This window comes from Salmo salar, chromosome ssa27, assembly GCF_905237065.1.
Source record: "Salmo salar chromosome ssa27, Ssal_v3.1, whole genome shotgun sequence".
Lineage (NCBI taxonomy): Eukaryota > Metazoa > Chordata > Actinopteri > Salmoniformes > Salmonidae > Salmo > Salmo salar.
The window spans coordinates 20,422,279-20,434,460 of NC_059468.1; the positions used below are offsets into that span (position 1 = coordinate 20,422,279).

The following is a 12,182-nucleotide window of genomic DNA, read 5'->3' on the forward strand; positions in this document are numbered from 1 at the left end:
TTCCCATCTCTCCCAACCCACATCACATCATTTGGTACGTTGTAAAGAAAACAAACCAGAAATACATGAATGTGTATTTATGTTAAAACATGTACCAGATTTGCAGAAAGAAGATGGAAAAAAATTCTTGATTTGTGACTGTTTGGGCAAATCTCTCTCTTTAGCTTTTTTCTGTGATCGTGATAAATCGTAAGAATCATTAAGATGTTCCTGAACACATGCTGGGCTGATTATCTGAGCTTGTGCTAAAGCATTGCAGATGCTCGGGTTGTGTCCCAAATTGCACCATGTTCTTGTGTCCCAAATAGCACCCTATTCTCTATTTAGTGCACTACTTTTGACGTAGCCCTATGGGCCCATTTGGGAATAGGGTGCCATTTGGGACGTAGCCTTGGTGCTGATGTTGGTAGTCAAGAGGCCAGAGACACTTTGCTGCCAAGCTGCCCAATTTGTCCTGGATTGAGAAGAAACGGCTTGTATACCCCCGCCCCCACCCACCCCCCACATACCACATCACAGGAACACAAGACAATTTCATATCATTTCACAAGTCGTCATTCTCATACAGTCCTCTCCTCAAACAGCTGTGTTCTGCTCTGTGTGTGTGTTCTGTTCTATACAGCACCAGGAATGGGTTTGCTGCGTCATCAGTCACCGGTTGGCAGCTCGGTCCGTGCAGAAACTGACAGCCATTAAACTACGCTGTTCAGTCAAAACAGAAAAACAATAATTCTTTAAAACATCTCGTCTCTGCCAAAGCGTGGCTTGCCTTCCCTGCTGTATGCTATCCAAACCCTCCCAGGGCCTCTAGCCACATGGGTTCAAATATTATTCTAAATCATTTTAAATACTTTATCTAGGCTTGATTGAGCTTGCCTGGTGCAATGGATCCGATAGAATAGAGTGCAGACCTGCCACTACAGCCAGACTAGCGCAAACATTGAAAGCATATCAAATATTTCAAATAGTATTTGAACCCAGGTCTGTGGCACATCAGGAGACATCTCCCAGGGAGGAGACGGATCAGGTACAACTCCTTCTAGAGCATTCTGGGGGCTCAACCTTCCTAACATACTAGCGTGATGCTACCTGTAGCGGCCTGCCTGCCTGTCTGTTTGCCATCTGCACAATGTCTATTTTCTGCAACATTCATAAACACCCCTATAGGAACATTTAGGAAAAAACAACCAGCCTCTGTGGAGATGTGCTGAATCAGCAGGAGTAAACAACCTGTATCTACCTGACCTGTCCAATTCCCTTCCTTCACGTCACAGGAACATATACAAAGGATTTGCAGCCAGGAGTGGTTTGTATTCAGTGGCTACGTCCCAAATGACACCCTATTCCCTACATAGTGCGCTACTTTTAAACAGGACCCATAGCCCAACAAGTATCTCTGCTCTCCTTGCAGGATCATCATACGGTAGGTTAAAGTTTAGGCCAGGATTCAAACCAACACAGATTTAACGACCTGCACACAGCGTTTGACTTTTAAAGGCAATTTCCTGTTTCCTGAAAAAGATGCCAATGTCAGCTGGAGCAAAAATCTCCTTTAAAAGTCAAACGCAGGGCCTCCCGAGCAGCGCAGCAGTATTGAGGTGTCACTACAGCCCCGGGTTCAATCTCAGGCTGTGTCATAACCGGGAGACCCATGAGGTGGTGCACAATTGGCCCAGGGGAGGGTTTGGCCGGCTGGGATTTCCTTGTCCCATCGCACTCTAGCGACTCCTTGTGAGGGGCCGAGCGCCTGCAAGCTGACTTCGGTCGCTAGCTGGACGGTGTTTCCTCCGACACATTGGTGCACTGTGTCAAGAAGCAGTGCGACTTGGCAAGGTTGTGTTTCGGAGGACGCATGGCTCTCGACCCTCGCCTCTCCTGAGTTCGTAGGGGAGTTGCAGCGATGGACGAAATTGGGGAGAGAAAAAAAGGGATTAAAAAGTCAAACGCAGAGCACAGGTAACTTATTTGTTTGTTTGAATCCAGCCTCTATGTTAAATTTCGCTAAAGTGCAATACCATTCCAAGTTGGCATTAGCGTGCTGGCCTGAACACAGTCAAAACAGTTAGAACACGGCATAGCTTGCAGCCAGCCACCGGTCAGTGATGGAAGGAGAGAGGGAGAGATGTAGAAGGTGGTTTGTTCGTTTTAGCTCTCATTGGTCCTATTATTCGAGTCACAAGCAAGTCTCAAGGTCCAAGTCTCAAGTCGATTCCCAAGTAGAACGGGTTGAGTCTTGAGTCAAGTCCATGTCGTGCATTCTAACAGCAAGTCGAGTCAAATGTTTTTTCAAGTCAGGTAAAAAATCTAATCTAGGTAATGACTTGTTGAACTACAAATATTTGTCTATTTATTGAGGCTACCAGACAGCCCTTTTTATTATTTTGTCTACCACACATTTTGATTATGTAATAATTCATTTGAACATTAAATTCCAAATGCAAGCACAAGTAAATGATCAATTTCAAGCAATTTTTACATACCAAAAGACCAGTAGGCCTATGCTAGTAATTGCTGCTTAATGCACTATTGCTGGTGAGCTAACAAAGTAAAGGGTTCATATTCTTCATCACCAAACCATTTTTGGAGTTACAAATTCATTTATGGCAATCCTCTCTCCCAGTGGTGTATAGTATTTAAGTAAAAATACTTTACAGTACTACTTAAGCATTTTTATGGAGTATCTGTACTTTACTTCACTATTTATATTTTTGCCAACTTTTACTTCACTACATTCCTAAAGAAAATAATGTACGTTTTACTCCATACATTTTCCCTGACACCCAAAAGTACTTGTTACATTTTGACAGGAAAATTGTCCAATTCACACACTTATCAAGAGAACATCCCAGGTCAACCCTACTGCCTCTGATCTAGCAGACTATTTAAACACAAAAGCTTAGTTTGGAAATTATGTCTGAGTGTTGGAGTGTAGCCCTGGCTATCCATCAATAAAAAACAATTTTAAAAAATGGTGCCGTCTGGCTTGCTTAATATGAGGAATTTTTTTATGATTTATACTTTTACTTTTGATACTTAAGTATATAAGTTTATTTTCCATCAAGTCGAGTGAGTCTCAAGTCACCAAATTTGTGACTGGAGTCCACACCTCTGGAAAACTCTGCCCATTCACCAAGGGTGCTGAGCTAGCGAGCTAAAATGAACACACCCTGCCAGTCAATCAGCTAAGGATCACCTCTCTGTCTACTTCGATCCCTCTCTTTATCTGCCTCAAAGCCACAGACGAGGACCAAAACAAAGTGAGTGAGTCAGATATGGTACTGTAACGGATACGTCACAAATGCTATCCTATTCCCAATATAGTGAACTATTTCTGACCAGAGCCCTACAGGACTTTTATAACTTTACATTTTTTGACCAGGGTTTTTCGTGTGGGTTTGCACTTTTCGGACTATTCCATTGGTTCTATAGCACCATGCAAGATCGGTAAGTATTTGAAAGAAAACAAATAGTATTTGAACCCAGGTCTGAGCAGACCTATAGGGAAGACATTGAGCCCTTACAACAACTCTGAGGTGGCACGGAGCAGGGTGTATTTGGGAACGCTGTGTTTCCCGAGGCATGATATCCATCCACTGATTATTGACATGGAGAAAGGATAATTCAGGCCCCAGGACTCAGAGTGGAACATTTGAGTCTTGTCTGACATGTAATAGCCCATGAAATGTTTGTGTGTGTAGGGTGAGACTACAAGTCAGAGAAAGAAACTGGTGACTAAGACTTTCATGAAGAGTGACTGGCCTAACATGGAATAGATCAGGATGGAGAATGCATGTACAGACAGACAGACACACAATCATTACCAATCATTGGTTGAGGACATACTGTACGGAGATACTATATATTGCACTTTATATTGGACTACATAGGTAATAGGCTGCCATTTGGGACACAGACACAGTATGCTTTAATTGGATGGGAATACGAGGGTGGTAATAGTTTAGTTATTCAACTGTGCAGGAAATGTATGTTTGAACTTGGCTGTGCCATTAAAATGAATCATAGCTTTTAAAATATGTGCTTTTTAAAAACCTCTGGAAGATATAAGAAAACGGGTATTTTGTCTGGTAAACCTTTTCGGCGTACCACATGTGTGACTTAAGGTACCACAGTGTCCCATAGGACTGGTCAAAAGTAGTGCACTATATAGGGAATAGGGTGCCATTTGGGACTCAGTTGAGCTATTTAGCACAGTGAAAGATCAACACTGACAACCTTCCTATACACAGTGCAGTATCTACATGCTGACAGTGTCTACTCAACCTTTCAAATCAAACAATCACCACTACAAATACTCAATCAAATCAAGCAATTTCTGCAACATTAATGCATTAAAATCTACACAATTAATTATCACAACCATGATTCAATAGTAATATTGTTTTATATATATTTTTTTTTGTACTTTCCCCCCCAATTTCGTGATATCCACTTGATAGTTACAGTCTTGTCCCATCGCTGCAACTCCCATACGGACACAGGAGAGGCAAAGGTCGAGAGCCATGCGTCCTCCGAAACACGACCCTGCCAAGCCGCATTGCTTCTTGACACACTGCTCGCTTAACCCGGAAGCCAGCCACACCAATGTGTTGGAGGAAACACTGTACAGCTGGCGACCTAAGTCAGCATGCACTGCGCCCAGCCTGCCACAAGGAGTCGCTAGAGTCCGATGGGACAAGGACATTCTGGCCAGCCAAACCCTCCCGTAACCCAGACCACGCTGGGCCAATTGCGCACCATCTCATGGGTCTCCCGGTCACGGCCGGCTGCAACACAGCCTGGGATCAAACCCGGGTCTGAGGTGACGCCTCAAGCATTGCGATGCAGGTTGTTCTTTTAAGCTCTTGCATTGAACAGTTAGAAATTACCGGACTCATGAGGGAATAAGCAGAAAATCCAGAATCTTCCTAACAGGGTTTCTGGAAAGCTTGAGAATTTGGACAAAGTTACCAGAATTTTGTAGTCAAAGCGGGAATAACAACCAACCATGTAGCACCCAATTTGTTCCATCTCGGTTTTCTCTTCAATAAAACAGGATTAGGCTAAGCGGTGTGTTACACTCAAATTGCTCCTGACACAATGCATGCAGGGTTCGAAAGGGCAGACATTTAAAAAAAACACCTCTTAGTAGCATACCATGCAAGTCTCCGTAGAAATCCAATAACGGTTACAAAGTCACATTAAGTCAAAGGAAAAGAGTGTGGCAAAGTCTGCATCTCAAATGGGGCCTTACTCCCTATATAGTCAACTACTTTGAGTCCTGGTCAATAGTAGTGCACTATATAGGGAATAGGGTGCCATTTGAGATGCAAGCTGTGTTGTTGTGTGACCTGACCACAAGGCCTAAGAGGATGTGAACAGAGATCATTGAGCCAGGTTCTGTCCTTAGGTCAGCCGTAGAAGCAGAGGAACATTGAGAAACACTCAATTAGTGGTGACAGTAGTCCTCTTCCTACTTTCTATGGAAGTCTATGTCTGCCTCCCAAAAGGCACCTGTGTGTGCCAGTGGGCCATTGCCAGAGGAGAGAGAGACACACATTTGTGCAACAGGTAAAATAATGATATACAACAGACTAACTGGAGAGCCAATTCAAAACGTGTAGTTTGGCTGGTTATCTCGCTAGTTAACTATTTAGCTATTAGCATGTATTAATGTCATGTCCTAACTTTCCACCAGCACTCATGTATAACCACAAATGGCCGACACGCAGTTGATATGAGTGCACTGTTGATGAAATGAACCAATGTTGCACCAACGTTCCGGTTGTAAAACTCTCAAGCGCTCAAAATTGGCTAGGCTTCATCTCTATTCAACACTGCCCATGTAATTCTGTTACAAAAATATTCCTAGAAAAGCCTAATTGACAATTAACTCCTACTGTATGCTGTCAACATCTCCCCTGAACACTGAATATTTTAGCCTTACAAATAAATAAACATCTTAGTTATCTACCTCCCACACCTTAGCCATTTGATCCCTGGTTCATAGAATGAGGGAATTATTTTATAAAGACATAAAAAAGTATTTGGTTGTAATTGTAATGTTGCAGTGTGGCCAACCATCCTCCAGCAGATTCCAGGAGAGCTGCTGGGTATGCAGACTTTTTCTCCAGCCCTGCTGGAAGACACCACGTTGTAAAACATCTGAACACCCAGTAGCTCTCCAGATGGAGGGTTGACAAACCACAGTGCTGTATTTTACTTTGTGGGAGGTTAAGTGCCTTGCTCAAGGCCACAACGGCAGGAGATAGTGTATAATACATGGGATCAGAGACCAGCAGCTTTCCATTGTCAACACCAGTGATAATAAGGAATGTTATTTTGTGAAGTGGTTCCTTGTATCATACATCACAATTTTCAGTCACCTTTTTGGCCCATGATGTAACAGACCTTTTTGTGTGTGTGTGTGTGTGTGTGTGTGTGTGGGGGGGGAGAAGCCCTGCGTTCAGATTCAATGTCTAGTTTGTGTTCAAGTTTAGGCTCAAGCTGGTCAAAACCTGTACCACTAGAGAAGTACAAAAGACATTCCCTAACAAGATGAATAAAGGGTCTGAAACAGAAGACCAACTACTCCAGGAGACCCATCATCACATAATGAGAATCTAACTCTGGAAGTTACCCGCCATCTGAACCATATAGACATTCTGAATGAAACAACTGTATCAGAGCCGATTCAGGAAGCATTTTCAAAGGAATTTGAAATTTAAGAGGCACAGAATTTCTGTTAATTGGATCTTCCTTCTCCATAATCTTAGAGGGAGAGCAAGATGCACATCTTAAGACAGGTAACAGTACCAGTTAGGTCAAACTTTAGTTGAATGGGGTATAGGCTGCATAAGGCCTTCATAACGCCAGTCATCATTCACAAGAACATAGGGGTTTGGGAGAGTCAAGGGGAAAAGGTCCAAATTCTAGATAGCAGAAGACCTAAGAGATGTTATGAAGGTTACTCTACCTAATGATCGTGAGGAGAAAACCCTGCACACTCCTCGTAATAGTATTTTTAGAACGTTAATTGGTGTGTCAACACTAAAGAATCTGTAAAAAAATTAAATGTACATCTCATTTAGCAAAAAGCACTAAAACACAGGACCGGACCATGACGCACAAGACCATGATACAAGGTAACAGACAATGTGCTTTGTTTCAAGAAATGGTGACTTTGCTATTATTCTCCATTTTTGTTTGATTCCACCCTTGCACACAATGAGGAAACCACTGGCTCATTCATTCCACAAACATGGAAAATAAATCGCTAACTGTTAAAGAACATGACATATCAAAGCTCAGTCGGCTTTAAAACCAGCATCTGAAGAGATTAACTGGGTCTCCTGGGGGCATTTGGGAACCGTTGGGAAAACTGTGGTAAATATTGGCTACATAGCATTGCACTACATGTTCACAACAAAATGCTAATGGAGAGATTGTGATATTATCCCCACAAAGCATGTTTGATGGGTTGCTTTGTTGCTTAAACGGTTTAAGAGCATGCTATAAATGCATAGTTATCTGGTGTCATTCGGACTATATTCTTGACCTGATACGTACCCTGCATGGCCTGATGCTGGTTTTGTTTGCTCCATGTGTGCCAGGAAAGAGCCCGGTCAAAACTAGTAGTTCACAATAGGGAATATGATGCCATTTGACATTTCGGCTACAGTAGCCTACACTGATACACACAGTACCAGTCAAAAGTTAGGACACACCTACTCATTCAAGGCTTTTTCTTTATTTTCACAATTTTCTACATTGTAGAATAATAGTGAAGACATCAAAACTATGAAATAACACATATGGAAACTAATCAAAATATATTTTAGATTCTTCAAAGTAGCCACCCTTTGCCTTGATGAGAGCTTTGCACACTCTTGGAATTCTCTCAACCAGCTTCATAAGTTAGTCACCTGGAATGCATTTATATTAACAGGTGTGCCTTGCTGAAAGTTAATTTGTGGAATTTGTTTGGTTCCAATCGCTGTCTTTGTGACATGGAGAGTAGGTGAACGGATGATCTCTGTATGTGTGGTTCCCACCGTGAAGCACGGAGGAGAAGGTGTGATGGTGCTTTGCAGGTGACACTATCTGTGATTTATTTAGAATTAAAATGCACTTAGTGGGACTATCGTTTGTTTTTCAACGGGACAATGACCCAACACACCTCCAGGATGTGTAAGGGCTATTTGACCAAGAAGGAGAGTGATGGAGTGCTGCATCAGATTACTTGGCCTCCACAATCACCCGACCTCACCCCAATTGAGATGGTTTGGGATGAGTTGGACCGCAGAGTGAAGGAAAAGCAGCCAACAAGTGCTCAGCATATGTGGGAACTCCTTCAAGACTGTTTGAAAAGCATTCCTCATGATGCTGGTTGAGAGAATGCCAAGAGTGTGCAAAGCTGTCATCAAGGCAAAGGTTGGCTACTTTGAAGAATCTCAAATATAAAATACATTTTGATTTGTTTGACACTTTATTGGTTACTACATGATTCCATATGTGTTATTTCATAGTTTTTATGTCTTCACTATTATCCTACAATGTAGAAAATAGTAAAAATAAAGAACAACCCTTGAATGAGTAGGTTTGTCCAAACTATTGACTGGTGCTGTATATTTGGTTAATCGACAGGTAATTATGTAACTAACAATAGAGCTCTGGCCAAAAGTACTGCAACATATATGGAATAGGGTGCCATAAATAGAGACTACTCTGTTCAGAAGTCGTGCACTAAATAGAGGACACTGGTCTAAGTAGTGCACTAAATAGGACATAGGGTGCCATTTGGAACTAATCATTGTCAATAGGATTCATTGAATAATAATGCTTAAATATTATCAGAAGTTATCCTGCAAGCCCACTGATAGTACTGGCCAACTGAGGACAATCGAAAGGCTGCTATAACGCCGTGTCAAACTAACAAACTCGAAGTTTCAATAGCCTCAATACAGAACCGTGGCAGATCAGAAACGATTGGACATTAAATGTACGTAATCCAGTGGCTATCAGGCATCCACTGCAGGCGTGCTTTGAATAGGGCTACATTAGGCTATAGCCCGGTTAATTCACACTAGGTCGAACTCGTGTCACAAAGTATCCTAACGCATTTCTAATCGATGTAGGTGTTGTAAGTCTACTCATACCGTCAGGTCAGCTGCTGATTTCTTCACCAGATCGCAAATTGACTTCAATTTTCACAACGCAACGTTTCAAAAACTGTCGTTTGACCTGAAATACCCCCAGCCAGAACGCGGAGAATTCAGATACATTGCATGTCTCGAAATTATATCTACGGCAACGCTGGAGGGACAATTTCATTCAGAGGCACTATGATAAGTGGTTGCGGTACATGTTTATCAGATCGACGTGTCGTTACACTGTAACCATTCGATCGAAATGTTACATTGTAACTACCCACAGTGTTAATAGAGGTGTATTCGTAATTCGCTTTCCACAATGAAATAAAACGCATTACAGCACTTTATCGCCTATTTAGGCTTATAGAATTATAGTCCAAAATAATCTTAAAGTTACATTGGCTACTTCAAAATATGACTGATATGCTTTCAATAGGCTAGAGCACCTGCACAGCGCACGATCAATTTATTTTGCCGACTTAGACAATAGCCTGCGTGACAAAATTGTATTCAAATTTGGGGCAGACTATCCAGATGTTCCGGGCAACGCTTGCGAATTAAACAAAACCCTAGTCTGTGTGTCTGAAGACAGACGAGCAACAAACAGTACACCATATATAAAATACTCGTTGACTGACTAATGACATGCAGCAGTTGTAGCCTAATTCTGATACAAAATGTAGCCTACACAGCGGATGTTCGAAAAGCACACATTCATTTTCCGATTCTGCCCCAAAATTATTTCACATCAGGCCACATTATCAAACCTTTATATCGGACCGCCATTAGCCTGAACAACAAACACCAACTCAAGAGAGAAAAAAAACAATTTGACTAAGTCAACAATAGTCAGGCAAAGTGAGTTTCTGATTGAGAGACGAATTAACAGTCTAGCGACTTATTGAATGTCTGTCTACAAACGGACGTCATTTTTTCGACAGCATTTTTTTTCCCTGCACCGGAATATCGATGTTTCAAAGAAGAACATAAAAATGGGGCAACATACCTCATACGCAGGTCCGCAAACAGAAATGTTATTTTCCAACACTCCACTGGTGCATTACTCTCCAACTGAGTTCGCGCGGGTGTAGTCGGTTATCTTCTACCTGCGAGCGGGACGAGCGGGGTCAAACGGATGCAACGCGTGCCCTGGAATGACCTGACGAAGCGAGTATGCGAGAAAGTCTGGGTTGACAAACTTCAACATGGACCCGGGAAAACGTACTGTAGCTACTGACAACTGCAGTGCTCGGATTAATCGCTATGGGGAATCAGAGAGTTTGTTTGAATCCCTGTCAACCAGGAACCAAACCAAGCCTCGCCCCTACTAGCCTACATCTCTGTGTCTGCTGCAAAAATTTACATAAAAACGTTTTCTTCTGATGATGTAGTGTAGTCTAAATTGAAAATATGCACATTCATACAGTTATTACTTTAACAATTTTGACTTCACTTACTCCCAAAATAATATTAGTGTGTGTGTTTTATTTCATAGCATCAGTATGCTCCTGTCCTCAACTACATACATGGCTCTACCACTGAATAAACAGTAGTAGGTTTAATGTCATTGATCCAATTTCTCTCTCTTGGACCTTGACCTGGTTGGAAGAATTAGTTAACCTTTGTGTGTCTGTGTCTGTGTGCGTATGCATGTGTGTGTGTTTGAATCGCATAGCATCAATGTGCTCCTCTCCTCAAATTGTAGGCTGCTATGTACATGGCTAGACCACTGAATAAACAGTAGTAGGTTTACTTGTAATGTCATTGATCCAATTTCTCTCTCTTGGACCTTGTCCTGGTTGGAAGAATCCCCCCAACTGTGAGGGGAATTAGAGGCAGAATCTATCATGGGCTACGTCCCAAATGGCAACCTATTTTGACCAGAACGGTTCTGGTCAGAAGTAGTGCAATACATTGGGAATATGATGCTATTTGGGATGGGCCATGGTGCTATAAAGAAACAATTGCAGAAAATCATGGCTGCTGTACCAACATAAACAACTTGCACTCAGCTGCCATCGCCAAGATAAATCCATTTTCCCTTTTTGGCTTCTTATAACGTGTTTCAACAGCACTAAACACCCCCTACAGTGAGGGGAAAAAGTATTTGATCCCCTGCTGATTTTGTATGTTTGCCCACAGACAAAGAAATGATCAGTCTATAATTTTAATGGTAGGTTTATTTGAACAGTGAGAGACAGAATAACAACAAAAAAATCCAGAAAAACGCATGTCAAAAATGTTATGAAATGATTAGCATTTTAGTGAGGGAAATAAGTATTAATTGTACTCTGAGAATAAATAAAATAATCGCAGGCACACATACATTTTACACAAGTGTCAAAAACATCCTCTTATATTATATTCTAACGTATGCCTCATTGGGGCGGCAGGTACCTCATTGGGGCGGCAGGTTCATCTGACTCTGTACTGCCCCTGAACAAGGCAATTAACCCACTGTTCCTAGGCTGTCATTGAAAATAAGAATTTGTTCTTAACTGACTTGCCTAGTTAAATAAAGGTACACATTTTTAATGTGGTTATCAAACCATCACTCTAACAGTAGAAAATTACATTGACGCTGCTTAGCATTTGGCCATCAATCTTTCTGCTCTCAGTGGCATATATGTTTCGAAATGCTCTCGCTCACTCATTTATAAAAGCCTACTGTACAGCTACCCTGTCTACCTTCTCTAAACACGTAGTCCTTGCCTGGCTGTGGCTGTGCAGGACCCGAGCCAAGCACTAGGGAATACAGTAGTCTGCTCTATCTGCTGTGTTATGCATCAGTGACTTTTAGCATCAAAGATTCATGTCTTTGAACAGAATCTACATTCCTATATGTTTCTGAAAGGAAGGGCTCACCATTAATGTGCCTGAACTGAATGAACTTCATAATCCATTCCTTTCAGGAATTTCAATAGAGAGATGGTCACAAGGAGGGAGAGTAAATTAAGTGGTGTTTTATGGTGCGGGAAACTAGGAATATTGGAGAGAGCTCCCAAACAATCCCAAAGTTGTTTTGCTTTGGCC

At 41.9% G+C, this 12,182-nt stretch overlaps 1 protein-coding gene across 6 annotated transcripts in view; it reads right to left on the bottom strand.

Annotated features, from left to right (window-relative positions):
- LOC106588669 (thyroid hormone receptor beta) overlaps positions 1-10,422 on the bottom strand; it is a 138,521-nt gene extending 128,099 nt beyond the window's left edge. For 2 of the 6 annotated variants that reach the window (XM_014177882.2, XM_014177883.2), the window contains exon 1: positions 10,156-10,422. The gene's annotated coding sequence lies outside the window, so the exon portion shown is untranslated. Of the gene's footprint in view, positions 1-9,155; positions 9,301-10,155 lie in introns of those variants that run through there. The other 4 variants (XM_014177887.2, XM_014177886.2, XM_014177885.2 and 1 more) reach the window with 3 other exon arrangements.
- Between the last annotated feature and the right edge of the window lie 1,760 nt (positions 10,423-12,182).